Below are 27,729 nucleotides of genomic sequence, written 5' to 3' on the forward strand. Positions count from 1 at the left end.
TTATGTGTGTGTGTGTGTGTGTGTGTTTGTGTATACCACAGTTTCTTTATCCACTTGTTGATTGATGGGCATTTGGATTGATACATGGACATGCATGTTTATGGCAGCATAATTCACAATTGCAAGTGATATTTTTAGGAAGCATGATGTAAGTGACAGAGACTTTCTTTTTAGACTGCACCCATTTACTTATTCTCTGAATGGGCTCTAGGCAGCCCAAGTTTCTACTATGTCAGTGTGACATGGATAAGAAACACTATGTTTGGTCCACAGAGGCTGCAATACTATTTTTGATTTTGTGAGCCCAAGATGCCCATATGGTAAACTGAAGTGTTGCTGCCTCTTTATGGCCCTTTGATGAACTTCATAGTTCACCTTTCTCAGCACTTTGGGTGGAGTGAGGAGAGTGCCTGCTTCCTAGCCATCTGATTGGCCTAAATAATCTTAAATGCTATCATGAAACAGACTCTGTTCATCTGCTCCACATTGCGCCCATCATGCTCTAGAATGCTGGCTTCATGTTGAATCTAGATCAAGTCTGCTTTTCTCCCCTGCCTGTACTCTCTTGGCTACCTACAGTACTGCTGCTAGCTAGTAATCTAAACCAATAGCACATAATTAGCATATTTGCTCACGTATTTTTTCCATCTTGGTATAATGTCCTCCTTGTCAATTTAGGGTGAAAATGTAGCAACACATTACTGATGGTTTAACTTCTGGAATGCAGGTAATGAATGTGTTTTTGCTTATCAAAGGCTTCCCATCAGGTGTCAAATTCAGAGGAACAGTGTTTAGAGGTCCTAAATTTAAATTGGAGTGAGAAATTCACGGACCCCCTGAACTCAGGCAAAATGCATTCTGACAAGTCAACCGGATATTCACAGATGGTCTGGAGGATTTGAAGGCTAATTTGGCGAAATAAAATTAAATGAGTGAAATTGTATGCAGTCATTAATCTATCACCATACTTAAAATGCTTCAGTGAAATTTCTTTTACTGCTTCAAATGAAAAAAATCAAACTATGCTGTAGAAAAGCATTCAAAACTCTTATGTAACATAGATAAGACTTGGTTGGATAGTTATAGAACTTTCTCTGCTGCTGCTAGAAAGGTTTGGTGCCCACAAATCTGTTGTTATTAGAATATTTTATTGTATTAATTCAACACTCAATTCTACCATAATTATGTATATGATAAAAATATTTTTACATGTAAAATGATTATTATTACCTTTTAAATATCTGACATTCTTTTTTTCTAAAGAAACAGATTTAGCTTTTATTTTACTTTTGTGTTGATACATAGTGATTATACATATTTCTAAGATACCTGTGATATTTTGATACAAGCATACAATGTGTAATGATGAAATCTGGGAAATTGGGATATGCACCATTTCAAACATCTTGCAGTGCCATCATATCAAAAGGAAGTAAATACAATTTCAATTATAAGGACAGTTGTGATTTTAGATATATGGGTATGATACCACCACAAACCATAATTATGTCCCCCAAACTTTTAACTTTTCAGATAATTTGTCCCAAGTATTTCATGATAAGGATTGGGCTATGACTCTGTTACAGAAGGGCCATTTGACTAAAATGTCTCTGAACGATGTTGATTGCAAGTATTCTATCCAGTTTTCAGGTCAATATGTTCTAATTTGAAATTTATAACATTGTAACTCTATTCCCAAACCAACCAATCTCACCTACTTCACTTCCATATTATGGTGGGTGATCTCAAATAATATTTAAGCTTATGGTTACTTTTCAAGTAGATATGGAGTTTAGCCTAACTTTTGAAATGTCTGCTGAGTTTACCCTGCTAATTATAGAATTAAGTAGGCAGTTTCCAAGTTTAGATTTAGTAGGCAGTTTTTTCAAATCACTTAAAAGTTATATTTTGTTAGGGCGTTGAACAGGTTTAAAATCCTACTAAAATGTCATGTACATATAAACCAATGGAACAGAATAGAGAAAACAGAAATAAAGATGCAACCTACAGCCAACTTAGTCAACAAAGTCAACAACAAAATAAGCAGTGGGAAATGAATTAAAGATTTAAATGTAAGACTCCAAGCTATAAGAATCATAGAATAAAATCTGGGAAATAACCTTCTGAGACATTGACTTGGGAAATAATTATCGACTAAGTCCTTAAAAGCAATTGCAAAAAAAAAAAAAATGGACAAGCAAGGCCTTATTAAAATAAAGAGCTTCTGCATGGCAAAATAAATTATCAATAGAGGAAACAGACAACCACCAAATTGAAGAACATTTTCACAAATCATGCATCTGACAATGGTGTAATATCCAGAATCTATAAGGAATCTAAACAATTGAACAAACAAAAACCATAAAACCCCACTTAAAAAATGGGCAAAAGACGTGAACAAACATTTCTCAAAAGAAGTTATACACACAACCAAAAAACATGAAAAGTGCATCACATCACTAATTATTAGAGAAATGTGAATCAAAACCACAAGAAGATATCATCTCACAGCAGTCAGACTGGCTTTATTAAAAAGTCAAAAGACAACCGATGCTTGAAAGACTGCAGAGGCAAAGGAATGCTTATACGCTCTTGTTGGGAACGTAAATTAGTTCAGCCACTATAGAAAGCAGTTTGGACATTTCTCAAAGAACTTAAAATACAACTGTCATTTGACCCAGCAATCCCGTTACTGAGTATATATCCAAAAGAAAACAAATTTATCTACCAAAAAGACACATGCACTCGCGTGTTCATCACAGCACTATTCACAATAACAAAGTAATGGAGTCAGCGTAGGTGTCCATGGGTGGTGGATTGGATAAAGTAAATGTGGGACATATATACCATAAGATACTATGCAGTCACGAAAATAACAAAATCATATCCTTTGCAGCAATGTAGAAGCAGCTGGAGGCCATTTTCCTAAGCAAATTAACACTGGAACAGAAAACCAAATACTTCATGTACTGAATTATGAGTGGGAGCTGAATGTTGGGTATTTCTAGAAATAAAGATGGTAAGAATAGGAACTAGGGACTACTAGAAGGGGAAAGGAGAGAGGGAGACAAGGGTAGAAAAACTACCTATTATGTACTATACTTACTACCTGGTTAATGGGATCATTTGTACCCCAGACCTCAGCATCATACCGTATATCCAGGTAACAAACCTGAACATGTACCCTCTGAATCTTAAAAGCTGAAAAAAGAAAAGATGTCATGTAAATATTTATGGTCACTAAAATTATCTAATGTAATTTACATAAAAATAAAAAGTCGGTGAACTAGAAGCATATTCTTTGTATCGTCATGTCAGAGATCTTGCTCTGCTTGGATCACAATGTGAATTCTTTCATATTTTTGTGACCAGTCACTTCTTTATTTATTGAACTAATCTACATATTCTGAGAATCTTTCGGAAAGATAAAAGCATTCTTTTTTCATGTGTCTGAAAATTTTTAACCTAATTTTCTAATATTTTCAGTAAGAAAAGCATGCTAATACTGAAATTATAAGTAGTAGACTGAAAAATCATCCCAATCCATGGGTTATATATTCACTTCTCTTTAACTGTATTATTAAATATTAAGCTTAATTTATTTTCTTTCTCCATATCCCAATTTCTACTATAGGTGATTTGTATGAACTCAGGAACTTCCTTTTCTCATCCATTTTTATATTAAAATTCAGACTTTCTAAAACAATATTTCTATCTATCCATCGTTGGTAACTATGTACTGACATGTGGTGCATCCAAAAAAATGTTAGCATCGTTTGTGCCCACAAAATAATTCCAGTCACCATATCATGAGCTGATTTATTTATTTCATAAGTGTGCTCAATTATTATTAGGTATCTCTTTAGCACCCAAACATATAGAGGACTTAATGATACCTACAATAAGAACAGAAGACAAAAACACCCTGCTCTCTACAAAAGTTAAAGTGTTTTTGCAACGGGGCTCTAGGTCTCAGTTCTGAAAGTAGGGATGAGATGAGGCTAGACATGCAATGTCGGTATAATAGAATACAATCAGTATGTCAGTATGTAACGCAGATGTTGCAAAACAAAATGTACAGATGGGTAGTCAAGTAACAGAAAAGCATGAAGTAGTGAGGGCTATGCGGTAGGTGCCAAGCTGCCACATACTGAAATATTTAAACACTGTGTGGGACAAATAAAATGGACATTAGAACAGCTTGATGGTCAGTTTGGGATTTCTGCTCTTTCTCACAGTCTCTGAACATATCTTAAAGCCACAATCATCTATTTTTATATATTGTTATACATTTATTTATAAGCTAGCACCCTTGTGATTTAAGTTCTATTGAAATGCTGAGTTGGAAAAGATGGATGGGTGGGGGAAATTTAGTACAGAGGTTTTGCCCTAGGCTCAAAATTCTATATAAGATATTAATGCATGGAACAATATTGCACAATTAAATCATTGATGATAACTGAATTAGTCTGATTCAAAGTATACATATGAAGAGGAACATAGCAAAAAGAATATTATAGTAAGAACTAGAAACATTCCTTCATGGCTGCTTGATATGGATATGTCATGTTTTAAGAAAATTCTTCTTTACACTGTTCAGATTTTTTTTCTTAAAAAAGAAGATTCACTCCGTTCAAAAAAGAAAGCAGTACTGTGAAATTTGTTATTAAAAACATGCACATACTTTTGTCAGAATGAGTAAAGGAGTAAACAAAATGAGCCTAGTACTTACCATCTATTCTGTTATGCTGTTTTAATCCAAGATTAAAATATTTAACTTCTGCACCCAAGACCATTTTTATATGAATATTATTTTTCTGCTTACTTTATTGCTCAATTTTATTGCCCTTTAGAAACACCCATGTTGCTTTCTATAGCCAAAAATGTTTAGTGCTTTTCGTGATTATACTTCTGTACAGTCCATCATACAACACTTACCTTACACATACACACACACAAACATATGATGTATTTTGTTTTCTGTCAAGTAAAGACAATGTCTGTGTTATTAAGTTAAATGTCAGTTTCAAACACAGGATATATTAATCTTAAAATGTTCAACTTTATTTCCTCATTTAAGCAAATTATCATTGTGTGAAGAATGTAACTGTAGCCATTTAAAAAAATCATATCACATTTAATTATTAGAGCAAACCTTTTTTGTAGACTTGAACTAGTTTCAGTAACAGTCTTGGAGTTATACCTTCAAAAATTCTAAACAGAGAGAAATGCAGAGTATAATAACAGTAGATCTTTGGTTATAGCTGCTTCCAGGAAAAGAAAGCAATTATATATGTTCGCATAGCACTGACAAGGAGAAAGAAAACTTTGGATGGCAAAGAACTTGCATTAGTCTTTTTGACATGTTCCTGTGGTGTGATTTATTATGTAGACAATCAGCTCAACTTCTCAAGTTTGATATCCTTGGAATCATTTGAAATTTAAATTTTAATGAAAATTCATTAATTCCAAGTCCAAAAGAAGTGATTCTAATTGCTTTTGAGAATCAGACTATGAAAGAATTCTTTGGCAAACTTGCACTGTCTTTTCTCTCGTTTATCATTGGTTGCTTCGTAGGTACTTAATTGAAGGTCCTCTGATTATCAGCACGGGCTGACATCAGTTCACTCCATGCATTTTAAACAGTAGGCCAGATGTTTAAAGGATCAGCTGAAGCATCAATAGCATGCTAGTGTGAATAATAAAATTTTAATTATCTATAAGAAGCAAATAAAAAGCATAAGCATTTTCCCCCGTTATCCTGAAGGAGAAGCAAAATTTAAGAATGGGTTTAGTGTGACATGTAGGAAAATTTGGGTAGAAAACTTGTAGTTAGCTAATGTATGTACTGTTTGCTTCTTTAGCTCACCATATGCACACACACATGGACATACATGCATACAAACAGACATGTATACACAACAAACAGAAAATTGAGACATATCGAGGAAATATATTTAAGGGATTACTAAGTTTTCCTAAACAAAATCCTTTAAGATGCTGAGAAACAACGGAAGAGAAGCAAGACATGACAGTTGATGCTTCGGTAATTTACTGGTTTAATGTTTGCCAAGGTATAAATTAATGTAGATGTTTTTGTGGCTAGGAGTAATGATGTAACAATTAGGAATAATTAGGCACTTTTAAGACCTAGAAAGCCCAGCAACTCAGCGTGCAAAAATTCTGGTATGTGTGCATTTTACACTTATATGTGACAGAGAAATGACAAGTAGTCAAGCGGATAGGGAAATGAATGATTCTTCAAACATGCACACACATATAGAAATTGTCTTTTTAATAGTATTTTAATGTAACAAATGTATGCATAATTTCTCTATAGTGTTATCTTTATCTTACAGCAAATGCCTGATAAATAAGTAGTCTCTAACCTTAGTGGTTTGATAGGTTAAACATAAATGAAGCTTTGTATTAAAGAGTAAATTAGTGTAATTCTAATATAAAGATGTTTATCTCATATACATTGAAGTGTTAGATGATTCAGTGTTAATAACAAATTGGGTGAATCAAAATTTTTAACATCTACTTTGAGCTTTGTAATACTATCCACTTGTCTTAAATTATTCATGAAATTTTTTAAGTCCTTTCTATTTATATCTCCATTTAGGCCAAACATCTCGCAACTTTAAATGTAAACTCAGGAATACAATTTCTGTATTCTACAATTGGAAGCATCCATCATATCAGATGAACTTATACAGTTTAGTTAATTTTGCAAACTTTATATTTAGTAAATCCTAATGTCAAACATTTTAACTTCTAGGTTGTCTTTCTTTTCAGTTTTAATATCCCCAATCTTTGTGTACTTGTTGAGTGGATTCTCAGTAAGTAACCCATTAATATATATACATACTATGTACCTACAAAAAATAAACAAATCAATACTTATTCAAACCTGCCCCATAGTAATAAACTATTCATAAATATACTTGAAAGATATGAGAATAAGACAAATTTGTGTTTGTACCCTTTTGTGCATGGAATCCCGTGTTTCCATTTTGTGGATCTAGACTTTTTGGAGTGTGGAAATAAATGAAGCAAATAATCAAGACCCAGTCTTATGTTCAAGTCATTATTTTACTACCTAAACCATAAATAACATTTGCAGTTTGTTTCTATGACTAGGCCTAAAGTCTTGGCAACAAGAACATTATAGAAAGACTTCAACTATAGCTTCCAGCAGAACTTCTGAGGTTCAGTTTATAGACTAAGCAGCAGTTGAGTGGGGCAAAACTCATAGGCAATTGATCACTGCAAAGGATGTATCGTCTTTTTTAACCTAAACAAAAGATTTATAGTGAAGGCATATTCAGATTTTGTTGAAGGATATGGATATATAATCCTGTGTTTGTGTGTGTTTTAGACATACTTAAAACATATTTGAGTAGAAAATTCTGCACAAATAGAAAACTATAACATGTGTTGTATCCACACACGTTGGGCATTTACCTGGCTGAAAGAGCAAAAGCTGAATTGACTTAATTGAATGTTGAATGCTTTATAGTTACTTAGTAGTGACTCGCTATTAAAACATATCAAGCTTTGTCATAATTAATTTTTTTAAAAACTCAGATTAGTGTCAGGTTTACTGAAACAACAGGTCTGAATTTACTGTGTTTTTCCTTTAAATAATCATTTTGTAATCCAGAATTGAATATCAGTTTCAACTCTATATTCAGTTTCTTTTTTACTTATTTGGACTGGTTTTTGGTTCTGTTTTCTACATAGAGGCTCTCTGCGTAAGATAAAGCCATTTGTGCAGATTAAACTTTACTGAATGTGTTAACCTATTTAAAATATTCACCCGAAAAGAATAGTATGAATTCTTCATATGACAAGCTGTTTGTTTTAAAAGTTTTATTTATTCTAAAATCCTTTTTACTTATACTTCTTAAGAAATGTATTTCCAATATACAAAAGTAACACATGCTCATTAAAACAAATTAACAATCGCATGTATAAATAACTGATACATTTCTGCTTTGCCACATTTAACTCCATTAAGTGTTTATGGGAATCATCCATTCACATCAAGACATTTATCTCTGCTCGTATGAACATGTTTTTAATATATATATATAATACATATAGAATTTTGTATATACTTTCCTTTTAAAATAGAAATAAAATTATACAATACATTTATTCTGTATCAAGCCCTTGTCACTTAATAATTTAAGAACGTATTTCTCGGTTAATACCTGTATTCTTAGGTAGCATTCAATCCCTCCTCATCTACTTCTTTTCTTCCATTCTAATTGTGTTTAACATTTCTTCATACAATTGGATTTCATTTGGTCTTCTCTCATGGAGGATGCCTAACGTTCATTGTCATCAATTCTTTACACTTTACATAACTGCTTGATACTGAAACAGACCTTATAAATATCAACAAAGCAGGAACACTGCAGTCAGCTATCACTTTCAGTTGAACTGAATGACCTGGAATATATATACACATATTTTCCAGGAGATTTTAAAACTGAAACCTCAGATTTCTAAGACCTGGAGAAACCAGCATAAGAAACTTTGGTCTATATTATTCTGTGAAATGATTTCACTAAACATTCAGGCATCTCCCACATATGGACTCTGTAATTTATAAGAATGAAGAGTTCATGTGCTTCTGAAGAACTTGAACTACTGTTCTGGCCTCCATACATGGTTGCTTCGCTATAGGAAGACTGAGCAAGATTTTCCTATTTGTTTCCTTTCTAGCTCATCATTTTAGTGACAAAATAATCATCTTTCATGATGTTGCTCTAGCTATAGAATTGTTTCAGATTCATTTGACCAAAGGTGGCAAATACAACAGTCCCAACAAAAACAAAAGACCTATTAGAGAATGATGGAAATAAGCCCAGGGAACAATGGCACCTCCACATTTCTTAATTCCAAGGTGGTAAGCAGTGATCCAGACAATTCTCAATTTCAATGCTGAATCACCTTATAATTTCAAATGCCTATTCTAAAAATTATTTATGTCTACTGAAATAATGAATTGGACCCCACCAGGAATGGCTGATATGCTTGTACCCAGAGCACAACTGTAGAAAGAAAATAACGTTTTAATTTATAGAGGTATGATAATAGCTGTTTCATGCTGTTTTCAGAACTATGAATGGTCTGCTCCGTAGTTTCTTGTCATTGTACTGAGGCACTTTAATTTCTTACCAGCTGAGATGAGGAATAGGAGCCCAGTGTGCAGGTGAAATTGGTTAACAGGAGCCATTAAAACTTGGAAGTAAGAGTCGAAATATCATCAATCAAAATGCTTTCAATGTAGGAAGTAAATATGTACTAGCCTGATCCACCTGTCTTTTCATTTAGGTATGTTGATAATAATATAGTCATTTTGAGGTGTCTTTGAACAACTAATTAGATCGGAAGAATTATATTATATATCTTTCTTTACTTTGCCCTGGCCTGGGGTTATGGTTCTCAACAAGTTCTAGACCTTTTAGAAGAAAATGTGGAGAAGTGGTTCAAGAAGAGTGCTTTATCTTTCTTCATAAAAATGATAGTGATTTTTTTTACTGAAGGCTTAATATGTGCCAGGCTAAGGTGGGTTTTATTATCATTCCCATTTTCCAGGCAAAGAAGCTGGAGCACAGAGAGGCTAAGTGATTTGTCCAGGCTTGCTCAGCTAACATATGCTGCAGTCAGGATTTGTGCCCAGACCAACTTCTTTTCAACCACTGTCCAATCCTGTGTCTTCTCTACTCAAAAAGTGTTTCAGCTACAAACCTAAAACTTTGAAGAAAAGAAATCCTTAGTGGAAAGACTAGGTTCTAGTCACAAATTATCTCCTGCCTTACATTATTTGTCTCTTTTTCAAATACTCTAAGCTTTGATTAAAACTGTCTATCATTCTGAATGTTGTAGAATTGCTAAGGTGGAAATTGTTAAAAGAACTCAATTTCAATTAACTTTCCCATTGATTACTGTGTGTTCTGGAGGGGTGTTCTTTCTTTCAGGTTAATGGGGCTTTATTGTATATCTCAAAGATTAAAAATAACGATGAAGGAAGTAGCAAACCGGAACTCCGCTCACAATGCATCTTTCAATCTTTTGTGCTTTAAATGAAGATAAAATAATGGCTGTGGTAAGGTTGGAGGAAGGATGGTATAGGTTAAGTTTCTTGTAAACTGGCCTCTGAATTTTCAATAGCTGTAGAAGGTATTGGTTTTCCAAAAATTTGACAAATGGTGGATTCATCTAGCAGTTTTTTTCTGGGTCTCTTACTAGAAAGTGATTACTAAAAACTGCAGAGAAACCACCCAAAGTTGGATAGATTATTATTTTCACTTAAGCATTTTAATTTCTTGAAGGAGCTTTATAATGCAGCCGAGGATTTCCAGTCCTGTGTCACTGCTTAAATTTTCTAGGATCATCAGTGAACCCAGTGAAAATAAATTAGCCCATGAATGGAATTGACCCTTAAATTATATCACTGTGCAAGTAATCGGTGGGTCTGCTGGATATCGCTTTTGAGCAGACAGGTCAAGTTCTTCAAACAGAGAAGCAGCATAGCATAAACTGAAGACAAATAATAGACTACTTGTTTCCTCCTTCCTTGGCATCACCCTTATGGATGGTGTATACATTTATAACGTAACACAATCAAGAGATCTTCATTATCCTACTTTTGGGTACAACTATTTCATTTCTCTTTTGAATCTCTACAGCTATTTAAAAACTGTATAACAATTCTTTAAAAAACTGCAACATCAGATTTATATTTAAGGCATCTTACCGCCTTATAACAACTTAAGCATCCAGTCTTATCACCCACCCTTCCCCTGAGTGAATCCTTAGCACCGGACTCCTCCTGCTTTATTACTGTGCATGCTGAGCTCTTTCTGGTCTTCAATTCTAATTTCATTGCAACTGTTGCCTGAATGGTCTATTTCCTTCTTACTCTTTAAATATCTCAGAATTGAAAGCCCAGAATAATCTATCTTAGTCCAAAAGATAGGCTACACTATTCTAGTTCACAGTGATCTTATACTGCTGTTAATATACAACATTTAATATCAACTTAATATCTATTTCAGTTCATTACAAGGTCACTTATGCTGTATCTTATATTGTTGCTTTGTACTTTTATTGTCTCTTCATATATGTGTTTCTGGTATTCCCGCCCTCATTAGAGGTTACAAATAACCATGTTAGCCTTCTGATGACTTTCGATGGTGTCAGGTCTACCATTTCTCAACCAGGTGGCATTCAATAATTAAGTTCATTAACAATGAATTGTATGTGTTGAAAAAGATATTTTTTTCCTTAATGAAGCACTTGTTTTTATTTTTTAAGGAAATCTACCCTCAATAAATTTTAAGTGCACAATACAGTATTGTTAAATATAAGCAAAATGTTTCATATCAGATCTTTAGAACTTTTTTTAAAATCCTGGATGGCTGATGCTCTATACCCGTTGATCAGCAGCTCCTCATTTCTTCCTTCCCTCAGCCCCTCACAACCACCATTGTATTTTCTGTTTCTTTTCTTCTTTCTTTTTAAGCAGAGAGTGATTTATTAGGCAGAGAGAGAGAGAGGGAGAGAGAAGGAGAGACAGCTCCCACACTGCCATGTGTAGAGACCCAAGGGAGGAATCCTCTGTACTTTCTTTTTCTATAATTTTGACTACTGTAGAAATCTCATGTAAGTGGATACATACAGTATTTTGTCTTTTTGAGATTTGCTTATTTTATTGACCAAAATGTCTATAAGATTCATCCACATTGATAGGATGATAGAATTTCCTTTTTGTGGCTGAATGATATTCCATTGTATGTATATAACATAGTTTCTTTATATATTCCCCTGTCAAAAGACATTTAGTTTGTTCACACCTCTTGGCTACTGTAAATAATGCTACAGTAAACATGGGAATGTAAATGTCTCTTCAAGATCCTAAATTGAATTATTTTGGATAATTATCCAGATGCAAGATTGCTAGATCTTATGATAATTATATATTTTTATTTTTTTGAGGAAACTCCATATTGTTTTCCATAAAAGCTGCACAATTTTATATTTCCACCAGCAGTCTATATCTCCAAATTCCCTACATCCTCACCAATGCATATAATATTCTGGGGCTTTGTTTTTTTAGTAATGGTGATCCTAATGTGTGAGGTATTATATCAATGTGGTTTTGATTTGCATTTCCATAGTAGTTAGTGATATTTAACATCTTTTCATATAATTGTTAGTCATTTTTAGGTCTTTTTGGAGAAATATCTATTCAATTTCTTTGCTCATTTTAAAAATTGGATAGTTCAAAGTTGTGTTGTTATGATTGAATTAAGTTCCTCATATATTTTAGATATTGACACTTATCAGATATATGGTTTGCAAACATTTTTATTCATTCTATAGGTTTATTTTCACTCTGTTGATTGTTTCCTTTGCTGTGTAGAAGCTTTCTGGTTTGATGTATTTCTGCATGTCTAGTTTTGTTTTTGTTGGCTGTTCTTTTAGTGTCATATCAAAAAAAAATTATTGTGAAGACCAATGTAAGAAGTTTTTCACTTATGATTTCTTCTATGAGTTTTATGGTTTCAGGTCTTATTTTTAAGTCTTTGCTCCATTTCATTTTGAGATGATTTTCATGTATGGTGTAAGATAAAGCTCCAGTTTCATTCTTTGGAATGTATATATCCATTTTTCCCAGCACCATTTCTTGAAGAGAATATCCTTTTCCAATTGTATATTCTTGGCACCCCTGTTGAAGATCATGCTAGGTTTATTTCTGGGATCTCTATTCTGTTCCATTGGTCTATTTGTCTGCCTTTTTACCACTATCATACGGTCTTGACTGAGGTAGCTTTGTGATTCATTTTGAAATTAGGAAGCATGATGCCTCCAGTTTATTCTTCTTCCTCAAGACTGTTTTGGTTTTTGGAGTCCTTTGTGATTTCATATGAATTTTAGGAAATTTATTTCTGTAAAAAATACATCCGGGATTAGGATAGGAATTATGTTGTATCTGTAGATGGTTTGGATATACAGACTTTTAAACAATACATGAGATGTATTTCCATTTACTTTTGTCATCTTTAATTTATTTCAACAATATTTCATAGCTTTCAGCATAGACATTTTTTAATTTCTTGGTTGGGCAATTTACTAAGTTATTTATTCTTTTTGTTGCTATTGTAAATGAGATTGTTTTCTAAATTTCCTTTTTGGATTGTATGTTGCTAGCATATAGAAACACAACTGTTGAAGGATGACTTTGTAACCTGCAACTTTGCAGAATTGTTTATTGGTTCTAACCATGTCTCTTTGTGGAGTAACTTTTAAGATTTTTTATGTATCAGATTATCCAATTTTCAAACATATAATTTTACATCTTCCTTTCCAAATTTGGTATATTTTATTTCCTTTTCTTATCTAATTGTTCTGGTCAGTATTTCTAGTATGATATTGAAAAGTGGCAAAAGTGGGCATTTTTGTTGTTCCTGATCTTTTTTTTTGAGACAGAGTTTCACTCTTGTTGCCCAAGCTGGAGTGCAATGGTGTGATCTCGGTTCACCACAACCTCTACCTCCTGGGTTCAGGCGATTCTCCTGCCTCAGCCTCCCAAGTAGCTGAGATTACAGGTGTGCACCACCACTCCCGGATAATTTTGTATTTTTAGTAGAGATGGGGTTTCTCCATGTTGGTCACGCTGGTCTCAAACTTCTGACCTCAGGTGATCCACCGGCCTCAGCCTCCCAAAGTGCTGGGATTACAGGTGTGAGCCACCATGTCTAGCTCTTGTTCCTGATCTTAGGGGAATAGGTTTTCAGACTTTTGTCATTCAATGTGATATTCGCTGTGGATTTTTCATTATTGGTTTTTATTATGTTGAAGTAATTTTATTCTATTCCTAGTTTGTTGTGTATGTTTATCATGAAACAGTGTTGAAATTTGTCAAGTGCTGTTTCTGCATCTATTGAGATGACCATAGATTTTTAGCCTTAGTTCTGTTAATGTCCTATATCACACTGATTAATTTTCATAAGTTGAACCATTTTTGCATCCCAAGAATAAATCCTACATGATTATCATGTATGATCCTTTTAATATGCTGTTGAATTCAGTTTGCTAGTATTTTAATGAGTTATTTTGCATCTATATTTGTCAGTAAGATTGTTCTGTACTTTTCTCCTAGTGTATTTTTCTGACTCTGATATTAGGATAATGATACGCCTCGTAGAATGAGCTTGAACATGATCTCTTCTCTTTAATTTTTCTGAAGAATTTGAGAAGGATTAGTGTTAATTCTTCTTTAACTGTTCATTAGCTTTCACCAGTGATGCCATTTGTTTCTGGGTTTTTCTTTGTTGGGAGGTTTTGGATTACTGATACAATCTCCTTACTAGTTTTAGACCTGCACAGTTTTCTTTTTCTTCAAGATTCAGCATTGGTAGATTGTATGTTTCAAGTAATTTATTCATTTTTTTCTAGGTTATCCAATTTGGTGGCATACAATTGTTTACAGAACCTTCTTATAATCATTTTCATTCTTTTTTTCATACCAGATGTAATGTCTCTTCTTTCATTTCTGGTTTTACTTATTTGAATTTTCCTTTTTTTAACTTAATCTATCTAAAGATTTGTCAATTTTATTGATATTTTTAAACAACCTCTTAGCTTTGTTGATTTTCCTATTGTTTTGTATTTCCATTTTGGATTTATTTGCTCTAATCTTAATATCTCCTTGCCTTTGCTAACTATGGGCTTAGTTTGTCCTTCTTTTTCTAATTCTTTGCAAAAGAAAATGGCAAGAACGTAACTTTCTTTGGCAGTTAGAAGGGCAATGCTGTAAATACTCACAAATTAATTATTTTTATCATAATGACAAAAACAATAAAACAAAAAATACTTTCAAAGCAAATGGAAGTTTATCATTTATTTTATCAACTCACTTACCAGACTGCTTGATCAGAGTGAAGATACCCTTATAAGAGCCACATAAAACTGGAAGATTAAGAGGAAAGGACATTCGTGTTATCATTACATCTAACTTTCTTATTTTCAAGATGGAGAAACTGAGAGTTGGAGAAAAAGAAAGATTTCTTTGTTACATACAAACAGACAGGCAGACAGGACAAAACTCAGTATAGCAGCCTCCTAAATTCCAAAAGTATCATGATACTGTGATTTCATGCATTCTTCAGAAAAACAATAGATCCACTATATTCTGGCAAAGGAATTATATAAAATGTCAAGCTTTTCCTTTGCCTCAGAAATGAAGTTTTATGTTCCAAAATTGATTGGGAAGTTCTTCTTATAACTCATATCCAGTCTACTATTTTACAATGGTTACTTTTGAAGACTTTTAAAAAATTGACAAATAATAATTGTACATGTTCATGGAGTACCTACTGATGGTTTTATATGTGTAATGTATAGTGATTAGAAAGGGTAATTAGCATATCCATTATCTTAAACTCTGATCATTTCTTCCTGTTGGAAACATTCAACATTCTCCTTCTAGCCATTTGAAACTATATATTATTGTTAACTCTAGTCATCATTCAGTCATATAGAACACTAGAACTTATTTCTCCTATCTAGCTTTAATTTATTTTTAAATATGCTTTTTAAACCTGTTCTTATAAATTATCACCTTTGTTTTGAAAATATTCTTAACTTTTGCTCAGCAGGCAAAATTACACATCTGTGATAATATCTTTAATTTAAAAAATGACTTGGTTTCATTTACCAGAATGTGGAACACCGGTCATTTTAGAGGTGGAGTGAATTTCAGTGATCATCTAGTCCAAGTTTCTCATCTTATGGATGGGCAGATTGAGTCCAATATAAGGGAAGAGATTTTCTTCAATGAGCAGCTTGTTAACATTAGCTCTGTGATAGAACACAGGAACTTGGCCTCCCAGGCCAGTGTTTTCCTACTCTATGATGGGTTGCTTTATTGTAAGTTTTAGACAATAGCATTTTCAAGATGCATAGTTTTATTCCACAGTTCGTTCTTAATGTTTTTGCACAGAATGACTAGATTTTGGAATTAGAAAAAGGAAATTCTCTTTGTATCCTTGTATCTCTGGTTTATTTTCTTCTTTTTTTTTTTAAATCTCTCTCCCTCTCCTCTCCTCTCCTCTCTCTAAGGCACATTAGAGAGTTAAGGTATTAAAGCATAGATAATACTGTTAAATTTTCTTCCATAGAGAAAGGAATGAAAAAACTGAAAAATAGTCCTCACCAAATGTCCAAACTTCTGTAGGCCATTTCCATAGTATCAGCAATGTCCTATATGGTGCCTCAGGGATATGTAAGCAAATGAGCAAGTAGTCAGCTAATTCTAGCTTAAGCAAACACTTGTTATGGCTTACTTAAGGAGAAGTCACTTCTCCAACGTGAAAAAATAAATGTGCACAGGTCAACTAGAATTTTTTGTAGAAAAAGAAAATGCCGACTTATGTTCCTGGCTTATTTTCATTTTGGTTCCACAGTCCTCTTCTCTTCTCTCTCTCTCTCTCTCTCTCTCTCTCTCTCTCTCTCTCTCTCTCTCACACACACACACACACACACACAACACATATACAATATGATTAAGGATATATGTGAATAATGATAGCTTCTTATGAATAGATTTAGAATTCTGATGAACAAAATCAATATTTTCCTTTGTACATTTAATTCCTTCCTTTGATTTGTGTATATGATCTTTTTATAAAAGAGAAAACAATTAGGTGACCTTAAGGTACAGATCCTACTTTCAAAATGTTTACAGAAGTAGGGAGATGAATATGGACAAGATGTAAAGAACTATTTTAAGAAGAATAAAATGTGATTTATGAACAAAGCATATATTTTGTGTGTGTGTGTGTGTGTGTGTGTGTGTGTGTGTGCGCCAACAAAGATGCAGTTAGGAGGATTGCACAGGGAGATATCATTAGAACCAAGCCTTAACAGGTGAGAAGGCTATAAAGACATTTAGAACATGGAAGACTTTCGACAGTGGGAACAAAGGCATAATGACAAAAGTCAAGGGCATATCTTGGACTGGAGTGGTGTGTGTGGCTTGAGAGTGGGCAAGAAAAAGCACTGCCTCTGTAATAGGAAAGTAGACAAAGGCAGGACATTGAGAGCTTTGTTAGCATGCTAAATGTAGTGAACAAGAGCTAATAAAATAAAGAAATGTACCTTTTCTGGTGTGTACCATTCCCTTATTCATATACTTTTTGAGGGGAAAATTCATTCAGTGTTGATCTAGTAAACTACAATAGAATCAAATGATAAAATTTATAGGCAAGAGTGTTTCAGCATACTTTATGAGATAACTTCTTTGTAGCTATTCTCACTAGTATTGTGAGCATCACAAAGCAATGAGCTGGAACTAAGCCCAAATTGACTTGTCAATCTGTTAGGGTTGCTTAGATGAGAATTCTACATTTGAGAACTTCTTAGATTCATTGACCACTATGTTCCATTCTAAGATCCATGAATGCATGATCTAACCGTTATAACCTTCTTTGAGTCTGATTGTTAATTTTGTATTTTTCAATTTTGCAAGTTTATAAAACTATTTTAGGAATATAAATCTGGCAGTGGTGTGGGGATAGATAAAAGAGAAGTAGAAGAAAGACTTCAAGAAACTAAACTCACAATTTATGAGTATTCTTTTTTTTTTTTTTTTTTTTTTTTTTTTTTGAGACGGAGTTTTACTCGTTACCCAGGCTGGAGTGCAATGGCGCGATCTCGGCTTACTGCAACCTCCGCCTCCTGGGTTCAGGCAATTCTCCTGCCTCAGCCTCCTGAGTAGCTGGGATTACAGGCACGCGCCACCATGCCCAGCTAATTTTTTGTGTTAGTAGAGACGGGATTTCACCATGTTGACCAGGATGGTCTCGATCTCTTGACCTTGTGATCCACCCGCCTCGGCCCCCCAAAGTGCTGAGATTACAGGCTTGAGCCACCGCACCCGGCCTGAGTATTCTTTATTGCCCAAGTCTTCCCAAAGTCTGTCATCAAGAAAGAGGCATTGCAACTCTCCTTTTATAGTTTGTTTTTATTCTGGAGCAAAGATGTTTTGGTGGAGTTGTTCCTCAGTGAGTAATTAAAGGACCTATGACAATTACAGTCTATCCCCTGCTGCTCCAAGTACTACAGGTATTTGGATCTACTACTGTCATTCATTTCCAGTTAATGTCAGCTTTAGATTTGTTTCAATATGCTATGTTATAAAATTTGATTATCATTGAGCCCAACTTCCCACTTAATTTCAAGCAAGTTTCTTGATGACCTGACTAAACCAATGAAACCTGACTAAACCAATATCTATGGACAGTAGAAAGATGTTATTGATTTTTGTATGATTAGGCAAGCCATATTCATGCCACGTTTTCATATAGTACCATAATGGATATTCTTCTTGTGGTCATTTTCTGATTCTGAACAACTAAATGAGAAAACCAGTAAAATGGGCTAGGAAATTATAGAAAAATACAAATTACAAAAAAAAAAATTGATCACTTGAAGTCTAGACTAGAGAGCACAATCAATTTTGAATTAAGAGGTGATAAGGTGATTTGGTCAGGTGGCTGGTGATATAGGAAAGAAACTACACTTTTTGAAGTGTGTCATTCATGTATTAAAATTCATTTGGGGTCAGGAACCTAAATTTCGTATCTCTGGGAGTAGAAACTAAGTAAAAAAATATGGATCTCAGTTTAAGAACTAGAGGAGCAAGAGTGTATCCTTATGTGATTTAACTTCTATGTGAAAAGTGTACCTTAAGATTAATTACTGGGGGAATTTGCCTACTCAGGTTCTGTGCCTAGCTGGCCTGCCCAACCATGAAAACTTATTTTCCTGTTGCTCCATCCTTTTTTTCATACTTTTTTACTTCACTGTCAGAAAAGCAAATATTGCTACCCAATACTAAAATTCGTGGGAGCATATTTTTCTACATTTCCCAGATTACTTCTAAAAGTATACTTAGGTTATTTCATGATCACCATCACAATGGACAGATAGCCTTATTGAATGTTGTTCTGAGAACACAAAGTTCCAGAGTTTAAAAAACAAGGTGTACTTGCATCTCCCACTTAGGGTTTGCTTGTGGTAGACAGAGAATCTAGTTTGCTTAAAAGGATGACAGTGCAGTGCTCCCAAATGTCAGATATCATTAAAAGTCTCATATTTTCCTTTTGTAATTTCTCTAGGGCTGTCCATGATATGTGACCCTTAACTCCCGTGCCTTGATTATGTAAATAAGCACATGAAAATATTTGAATTATCTTAGTTCACTCTTAAACTAAGACTCAAATATCACTAGATTCTTAATATCATCATTGAGCAGTTTTTAAGGAACTGATTTTCTGTATGTTCATTCATTTTAACTGTATCTTATGTGTCTACTATTTGCCAAGAAACATTTACTCTCTTAATTCAGCATTCCATGTACCTAACATCGTAAAAAATAGGCCATTTCTTTTAGGTTTCTAAATTATTTATTTAAACATTTTAAAAAATAAAATTACATTATATCATTATACTCTATTTCAACACTACAGTAAGCAGCCTATTTTGTGGTTTTCCTTACATAAAATACATAATTGAAATTAAAAATTAAGTTACCAAGAGCCATTTTTACTATGGGGAATGCCTGTTTATAAATTATAAGGTTATTTTTTTCATCAGCTTTCATATTATTAAACTTTTCTCTCTTCATAAGTACAGAGATGAATAAACACAGAAGGAAACTTAACATTTGGTATGCATTTGTGTAACCTATACTTTGTTAGAAAATATATTTCCATTTTAAAAAAATCTGTAATTTTGTGATCAAGAAGGCAGCCTGAAGGTAAGGAGAGGTGGCTCACACCTGTAATCCCAGCAATTTGGGAGGCCAAGTTGGGAGAATCGATTGAGCCCAGGAGTTCAAGATCAGCCTGGGCAACACAGTGATAGCCCAAATTGACACAAGAACAGAAAACCAAACATCGCATGTTTTCACTCATAGGCAGATGATGAACAATGAGAACACTTGGGCACAGGGACCAGAACAACACTCACTGGTCTAGGTGGGGGGTGGAGGGGAGGGGAGGGGAGGGACAGCGGGGGGTGGGCAGGGAGGGTGGGAGGGTGGGAAGGGACATGCTGAGAGAAATGCCTGAATTAGGCAACGGTGGGGGCGGGGGGATGGAGACAGCAAACCACTATGGCATGCATGTACCTATGCAACAATCTTGCAGGTTGCAGGATGTGCACATGTGCCCCAGAGCCCAAATTACAGTTAAAAAAAAAATACTAAATGGTGGGGGGGAATAAAAAATATTTGAGATATATTAAAATACATGAAATTCACATTTCAGTGTTTATAAATAAAGTTTTATTGGAACAGAAAAAAGGAAGATAGCCTGAGGCAATGTAAACAAATGCCATATTTCAAGTTTGTTTATACATGATTCATGTTATTCATGTAACAATGTGCCAGAGAAGGCTACAGGTATGTTATTTTACATTATTTTGCCAGGTTTTTAAGAAATTCAGTATGTTTTTATTTCAGTTCACATAGAAAATTGTCCTAACTTATGCTTCCAATCGACACAAAAGTTTTAAAAGAGGATTAAAAAGCCCACATGGTGAAGCATTTTTAACTGGATAAAAAACATCTATTGTCTTTAAAATTTTGTTATATTGTTGATTCTAATAGACTCCCTTTTTAAGAAATCATTCCTTATAGAACATAAGATTTACATTTATAATCAAAAATTTCTATCCTTACTATAATAAATGTACATATAAAAAGTACAACTGCACACTTAGGAGGTTTAATTGTACGTTTTAATGCAGAAACCAATTCAATTCTTTTATTCATTAGCATTATAACCATGATTTTAAATTAAGCATAGGTAACTTTGATTTAGATAAATGATGCACACTGCAGTTAAATTTTATTTTCCATTATGTAGTAATTGTATAACCTAGGCACTATGACTTATAAACTTTGTGTTTTCTCATTATGTTTCTCCCACTTGGCGTAAACGCAACACTTCCTCAAAGTATAATTTTCTATAGACTGAAGTAACTCCCTAAAAACCTGTTTTGGACTCCTAGAGTATTTGATATAGGCAGAAAAAAAAAACATAATCCTTGCTCAAATTTGAAAAATGATTGATCACATTTGGTATACTACTAAAGGTAAATATAATCAAGATTCTATAAATATTTCTAAACCTGCATATTTGTTTTATTAAAATACATAATTTTCCTTTTTTTATTGTACTGTGGGCTCTGGGGTATAATGTGCACATCCTGCATTCTGTGGGATTGTTACATAGGTACATACATGTCATGGTGGTTTGCTGTCTCCATCCCCACCACCCGCCGTTGCCTACATGTTTCTATTTGTTTATACTGTACTGATTTTGATTAAAAATACCAAAAACATTTATTAAGAAACTGTCAGAATCAGAGTTGCTAAATATACTTAACTAGGAAAGTAACTCTTTAAATGAGATAATTTATAGAGAAATGGGGAATATTGCCAATTTGATGTCAAGGTACAGTATGACTGATAATTAGTAAATGGCATTTTGTTAGTGATGAAATACAGCGTAAGAAACACCTCAGTAAGAATACAAGAATTACTTTAAAAAAGTCTTTCTTCCTGAAAACCCAAGTGCCTTTCAAGTGCAGAACCTCACTCAACTAATTGTTAGGTATCACTAAAGCCTGATACCTTTCATTTTCCAGTTCATTCAAGCAATATTTTTGAGTGCTTGTACTAGAAATGGTAAAGAGCTATGAAAACACTTAATGGTATCTGATGTGAACTATGGATCACTTTGACCCATCACTTCTACTTCTACATCTTGGATAAATTCCCACTGTTGTTATAGATTGTACAGGTTTAATGGTGTGTTTGTGGAGAGGGATCGCTTATAGAAAATGGAGACTCTGAAGAAAAAAATAACCCCATCAAAAAGTGGGTGAAGGATATGAACAGACACTTTTCAAAAGAAGACATTTATGAGGCCAACAAACATATGAAAAGAAGCTCATCATCACTGGTCATTAGAGAAATGCAAACCAAAACCACATTGAGATACCATCTCATGCCATTTATAACAGCAATCACTAAAAAATATGGAGACAACAGATGCTGGAGAGGATGTGGAGAAATAGGAACACTTTTACACTGTTGGTGGGAGTGTAAATTAATTCAACCATTGTGGAAGACAGTGTGGCAATTCCTCAAGGCTCTAGAAAAAGAAATACCATTTGACCTAGCAATCCTATTACTGGGTATATACCCAAAGGATTGTAAATCGTTCTATTATAAAGACACATGCACATGTATGTTCATTGCAGCACTGTTTACAATAACAAGCACCTGGAACCAACCCAAATGCCCATCAATGATAGACTGGGTAAAGAAAATGCGTTACATATATACCATGGAATACTATGCAGCCATAAAAAAGGATGAATTCATGTTCTCTGCAGGGACATGGATGAAGCTGGAAACCATCATTCTCAGCAAACTGACACAAGAACAGAAAACCAAATACCGCGTGTTCTCACTCATAGGTGGGAGTTGAACAATGAGCACACATGGAGACAGGGAGGGGAACATCACACCCCGGGTCTGTTTTGGGCTGGGCAGCCAGGTGAGAAATAGTGGGGGGTAGGGAGATTGGGGAAGCATACTATTGGGAGAAATACTTAATGTAGGTGAAGGGGGAATGGAGGCAGCAAACCACCATGGTATGTGTATACCTATGTAAGAATCCTGCAAGATCTGCACATGTACCCCAGAACTTATAATTAAAAAAAGAATGATCAGAGCAGAAGTAGATGAATACATGAATTTGAAATAAACAATATAAAAATTAAAAAAGAAAATGGAAACTCTTAAGGGATAAGGAATAAAAGTATCACTTCAGGTCTTTTATTTGAACTTGCAGTCCAGAGAGCCTTTTTGTATCAAAATTGTCAAGCCACTTCTGTTTGGTAATTAAATATGCACTGACATTCATTTCTACTTACTTCACTTCCTTATGCCCATTTCCTTGCAGTTATGATAATGTATGTGTATTTCATCTCACCCCTTACCAACAATAGAAATAAAACTTCCATTCTGAAAGCTTTCCATACTTATTTCCAATAGGAATAGGGATATCTAAAAGACATATTACAAACGTGTGAGTCAGTTGAACATAGTTTTCCTCTTTGTGAGAACTCTAAGTGGATGCATGCTGTTGTCTCAAATATCAATTAGACTTTGCTTTGAGGTCCTTCCATTGCCACTCATCTGTTCTCCTTCCCCTGACTTGAGTATTTCTCCAGATATAGGTAACACATTTTCCCAACTCTGTGTTCCAAGAAATGGCAGTGACTTTTATTCCTTGTTTTGTTTCTTCTTAATCTCGAGTATCCCATTGTCTACTGTTGTTTCCCTTCATTTGTTTGTCCTTTCAGGGCTTCAAAATCCAGCATAGATACTTATTCTAAAATGTCTTACTCCACGTACACACAGACCACTTGAGACCCCATCAGCCTCTGTTCACATAGTTTGGTTACATTCAGAGACTATTTTTATACATCAAAGCATTTAAAATTTTTTAGGGTAAATCTCAGTAGTCATTCATTTTTGCTCTTTTTCAACCAAACTTGTCAATCAGCTCTGTGCTAGATTTTGTTGTAGGTACTAATTATCCATTCGTAAAGAAAAAAAAAAAACGTTCCTTTGTTGTGGAATTTACATATTAGCAAGGGAGACAAACAATAACTGAATAAATATGATAAAATATCAGATTAAAAGTGCTTTGAAAAAAATCAGGGTAAAGGAAAAACGGAAGCAGTATTTTAGAAAGAGTGGTTAGGAGAGGAGGCTGAGAGTGTGACATCTGAGCAGAGACCTAAATCAAGTAAAGGAATGAAACAAGCTACTATCTAAAGAAAAGAGTCAGGATAAGGAACTAGTAAGAGCCAAGGCCCAGAGACGTGAATATGCTGTTCCAGGAACAGCAAAGAGACTGGTTGATATGATGTGAAAAATGAGAAGAAACCTTATAATATGTGTCAAGAGAAAAATAAAAAAGCATACATGAGAACGGAGGCCTCAAAATGAAAAAACGAAAACAAAAACACACACTTCAAATCCTCGCTCATATATTTAGTTTGCTTTGCAATCTTGGGCAAGATGTTTAATTTCTGTAAGTTTTATCTTCCTCATTTTTAAAATAGGCACAATGACATCAACCTAATAGGTTCATTGTGAGGAGTAAATGAGCTGATATATTTAGGATGCCTGGCATTATATCATACACTTAATAAATGATATTTATGTCTACTTATTTTGTTATCATTTTTATTATTATTTACATGCATAGACCTGTTCACAAGACAAATAATAAATATTAGTGGCAGAAACTGAGGATGTTATAAATTGTTAGGAGATAGGACCACTCAGTTCAATGTATTTGTTTTAATATAGTCAGCAAATGTGTGAAGATACCAGTAATTAAATTTCAATACATTCTTCCATTTCACTAGTTTTATAAACTGATGAACTACCAGAATGTAAATGTATAAATTGCATACTCATTCTTAACAAACAGAATTGTAAAATTATGTGTAAAATTAGCCCTCCGCCTTCAAATTTGTTATTGTCATATTGCATGGAAATAGGTAATCTGTAAATTTTTCTCTTAATGATATGTGGAACTGCCTAAATTAGAGTCTTGGCAACTACTTCACATTTTTCCTCCAGAGATAGTGGATAAAAGTGTCAATAAATGAACACTCTGCATTCACTAATCACAGGTAAGGGACAAGGAACAGAGTGGTCATGAAATACCACAAAACTAAAGCACATTCCAAATTAAATATATTTATTTTCTATTACAGATAATGTTTGCCAGACTATTTCTAATTATATGCAAAGATTTTAGGAATGTTTTAATACACACCTGTATATTTCAAGTTCAATCAAACACTATTGTTAAAACTAAATCTTCTCATCTCTAATAATAAGATATGAACTTATCTTGAAAGGTGGTTATTAGGATGAGAGAGATAATGTATTTCATTCAAAGTAAAAATACTTCTCTGTTTCTTTCTCTTTCTCTTTTGTCTATCATCTATATCCATGTATCTATGCACCTATGTAGACTAATATTCAACAAACCATAAGTAGGTATTATTATTAGTAGAATTATTGCCAATATTAAAATAAAAAGTATCTAAGAAGAAACATATCCTAAAGCATAAGGTCAATGATTACTCTCATTTTTTGGCATATGAAGCCTAAAAAGTGTCAATTTCAGAAAAGTATTAATAAAGATTGTGATGACTGAAAGCTTCCTGCTTGACAGTTTGTGGGGTCTTACAAATCTATGAAGTCTATCTTTAAGCATTTCAGTGAGGCAACTATTGACTAACCAAGCACTATGCACTATGTCTTCTGACTCTTTTGTCTTAGTATGTAAAAAACAAAGAGTGGAGACGTTATAAAAACTATAGTAGATGGGCACTAGGGAATTATGCAAAATAATTTGTAGATTTAATATGAAACCAAAACATCTGTTCAACTCAATTTCCCACAGGAAATGTGACAAAGAGTATGAGTTCCAGACTGAGGAGAGGAAAAGGTTGTTCTTCCACAGGGAAATAAACTGAGTGTAATAAACATAATTTTTCTTCCTAAGCATTATTTAAAAAAAAAAAATGCCATTAAATCTGTCTTTCCTGCCTCTCTTATCAATGCTCCCTTCTCTTTCACCACTTGTTTCAAACTCCAAGCCTTGGGATTTTATTTTCGCATTTTACTATAATATAACTAAAATGAGAGCATCACAAATATGAAACTCTTCAAATAATTTAGCAACATTTCCTCTTTTTTTAATTTGCTCATTGGAAATGTAGATTTAGAAATTTAAAGGCCCAAAATATGAAATGCAATTATAAGACACCGTTTGTTCATTCAGGTTGATAAACTTGAGAAAATATTTTTGAACTTTTAATGCAAAAGAACAAAACAAAATAAAACTCTACACAGAGACTTTTCAATATTTGAATTTCTGTGTGATGAGAAGGGTAATCAATGTGAGAACCTTAATGGAATCCATGCTCTTCCAGTGATGACAAGGGTCAAAATGGAGAAAAATGATCACTTTCTATCCATTATATTAGTTCTATGTGGACAACTATAATATAGCTGATACTGGTTTTCAGGCCATAAATGTAGGTATGTATTTTCCTAGGTGTGTGTGCTACTATTTGTAAGGCAAAAATTCAATTTGTTTAATAATTTCTATATAGGTAGATTATTCTGTCTTTATGATTAAAAATGACCTGTAGACTAAGAGGCCTTCTGATGTCCACCTTAGAGTATACAGCTTTTACTGTTACAGTTTCCATTTCCTTTGCTTGCCTCTTTGAGAGCAGGAACCGAGACATTTGGGATACATATATCGATGAGGAACTATGAATGAATTAATGAATGAAATTGTTAATCAGTTTATCGAAGTGTTTAGTCAATTGCCAATAATATCACCTCTGTAGGATTAAGTAGAGGTAACAGTTGAGAAATTTAATTTTTTGAAAGTATTTAAAATGTTCAAATACATCACTCTGGTAACTAAGGGAAAATTATATTATTTTCCTATGCATAATCTTATTTTGGTTTTGCCTTTTTAATTTGTATCGAACACTTAAAGAGCTTGCAAGAATGTAATTTGAATTTTTGAAGCAAAGATCATTTCTCCTTCTTAACATCTAAGTAAAACAAAGATTAGATACAACAAGAATAAAACAGGCAGAAAAACAAGAGTATCAAGAATAGATGGGGAGTGTGAGCCTGTGTTAGGCCATTCTTGAAATGCTATGAAGAAATAGCTGAGACTAGGCAACATATTAAAAAAAAAAAAAGAAGTTTAATTGGCTCATGATTCTGCAGATTGTGAAGGAAGCATGATACTAGCGTCTACTCAGCTTCTGGGGAATCCTCAGGGAGCTTTTACTCATAGCAGAAGGTGAAATAAGAGCAAGCATGATGTCACATGGTCAGAGCAGGAGCTAGAGGGAGGTTGCCACACATTTAAAAAAAAAAACAGATCTCTCAACTCACTCACTATCATGAGGACAGCATCAAGTATGAGAGATCCACCTCAATGATTCAAACATCTCCCACCGGGCTCCACCTCCAACACTTGGGATTATATTTCAACAAGAAAATAAGTTTAATTGGCTGATGGTTGCAGGCTGTATAAGAAGCATGGCACAGGCATCTGCTTGGCTCCTGGAAGGCCTCAGGGAGCTTTTGCTCATGGGAGAAGGTGATTCCCACACACTTAAAAACAAAACAAAACAAAACAAAAACACACATCTCATGAGAACTCACTCTCTATAGTAAGGACAATAAAAAACCATGAGGGATCTGCCCCCATGACCAAAAATCCTCCCACCAGGCCCCACCACCAACATTGGGGATTATATTTCAACTTGAGATTTGAGCAGGGACAAATATGCAAACTATATCAGCACCCATTTCCAATTGTAGGTCGACATGCCTGCATTCAAAACATCATATCCAAATCACTGCCTTGTCATAATACTTACATTTTTTCTTTATGGAATACGAACACAAGAAATTAAATCATAGACGTTCTACTTTAAAACAGTGGACAGCATATTAACATTGGAATAATAGTGTAATAATAACAATAGTAATAACAATGA

The 27,729-nt window shown here is 33.9% G+C and overlaps 1 protein-coding gene across 12 annotated transcripts in view; it reads left to right on the forward strand.

The window, feature by feature from the left end:
• DMD (dystrophin) overlaps window positions 1–27,729 on the forward strand; it is a 2,277,745-nt gene that overhangs the window by 1,288,867 nt on the left and 961,149 nt on the right. The window lies entirely within an intron of this gene.

The sequence above is a fragment of the Aotus nancymaae genome, unplaced genomic scaffold (genome assembly GCF_030222135.1).
Source record: "Aotus nancymaae isolate 86718 unplaced genomic scaffold, 86718_ANA_hifiasm-v0.15.2.pri h1tg000058l, whole genome shotgun sequence".
NCBI classification, from domain to species: domain Eukaryota; kingdom Metazoa; phylum Chordata; class Mammalia; order Primates; family Aotidae; genus Aotus; species Aotus nancymaae.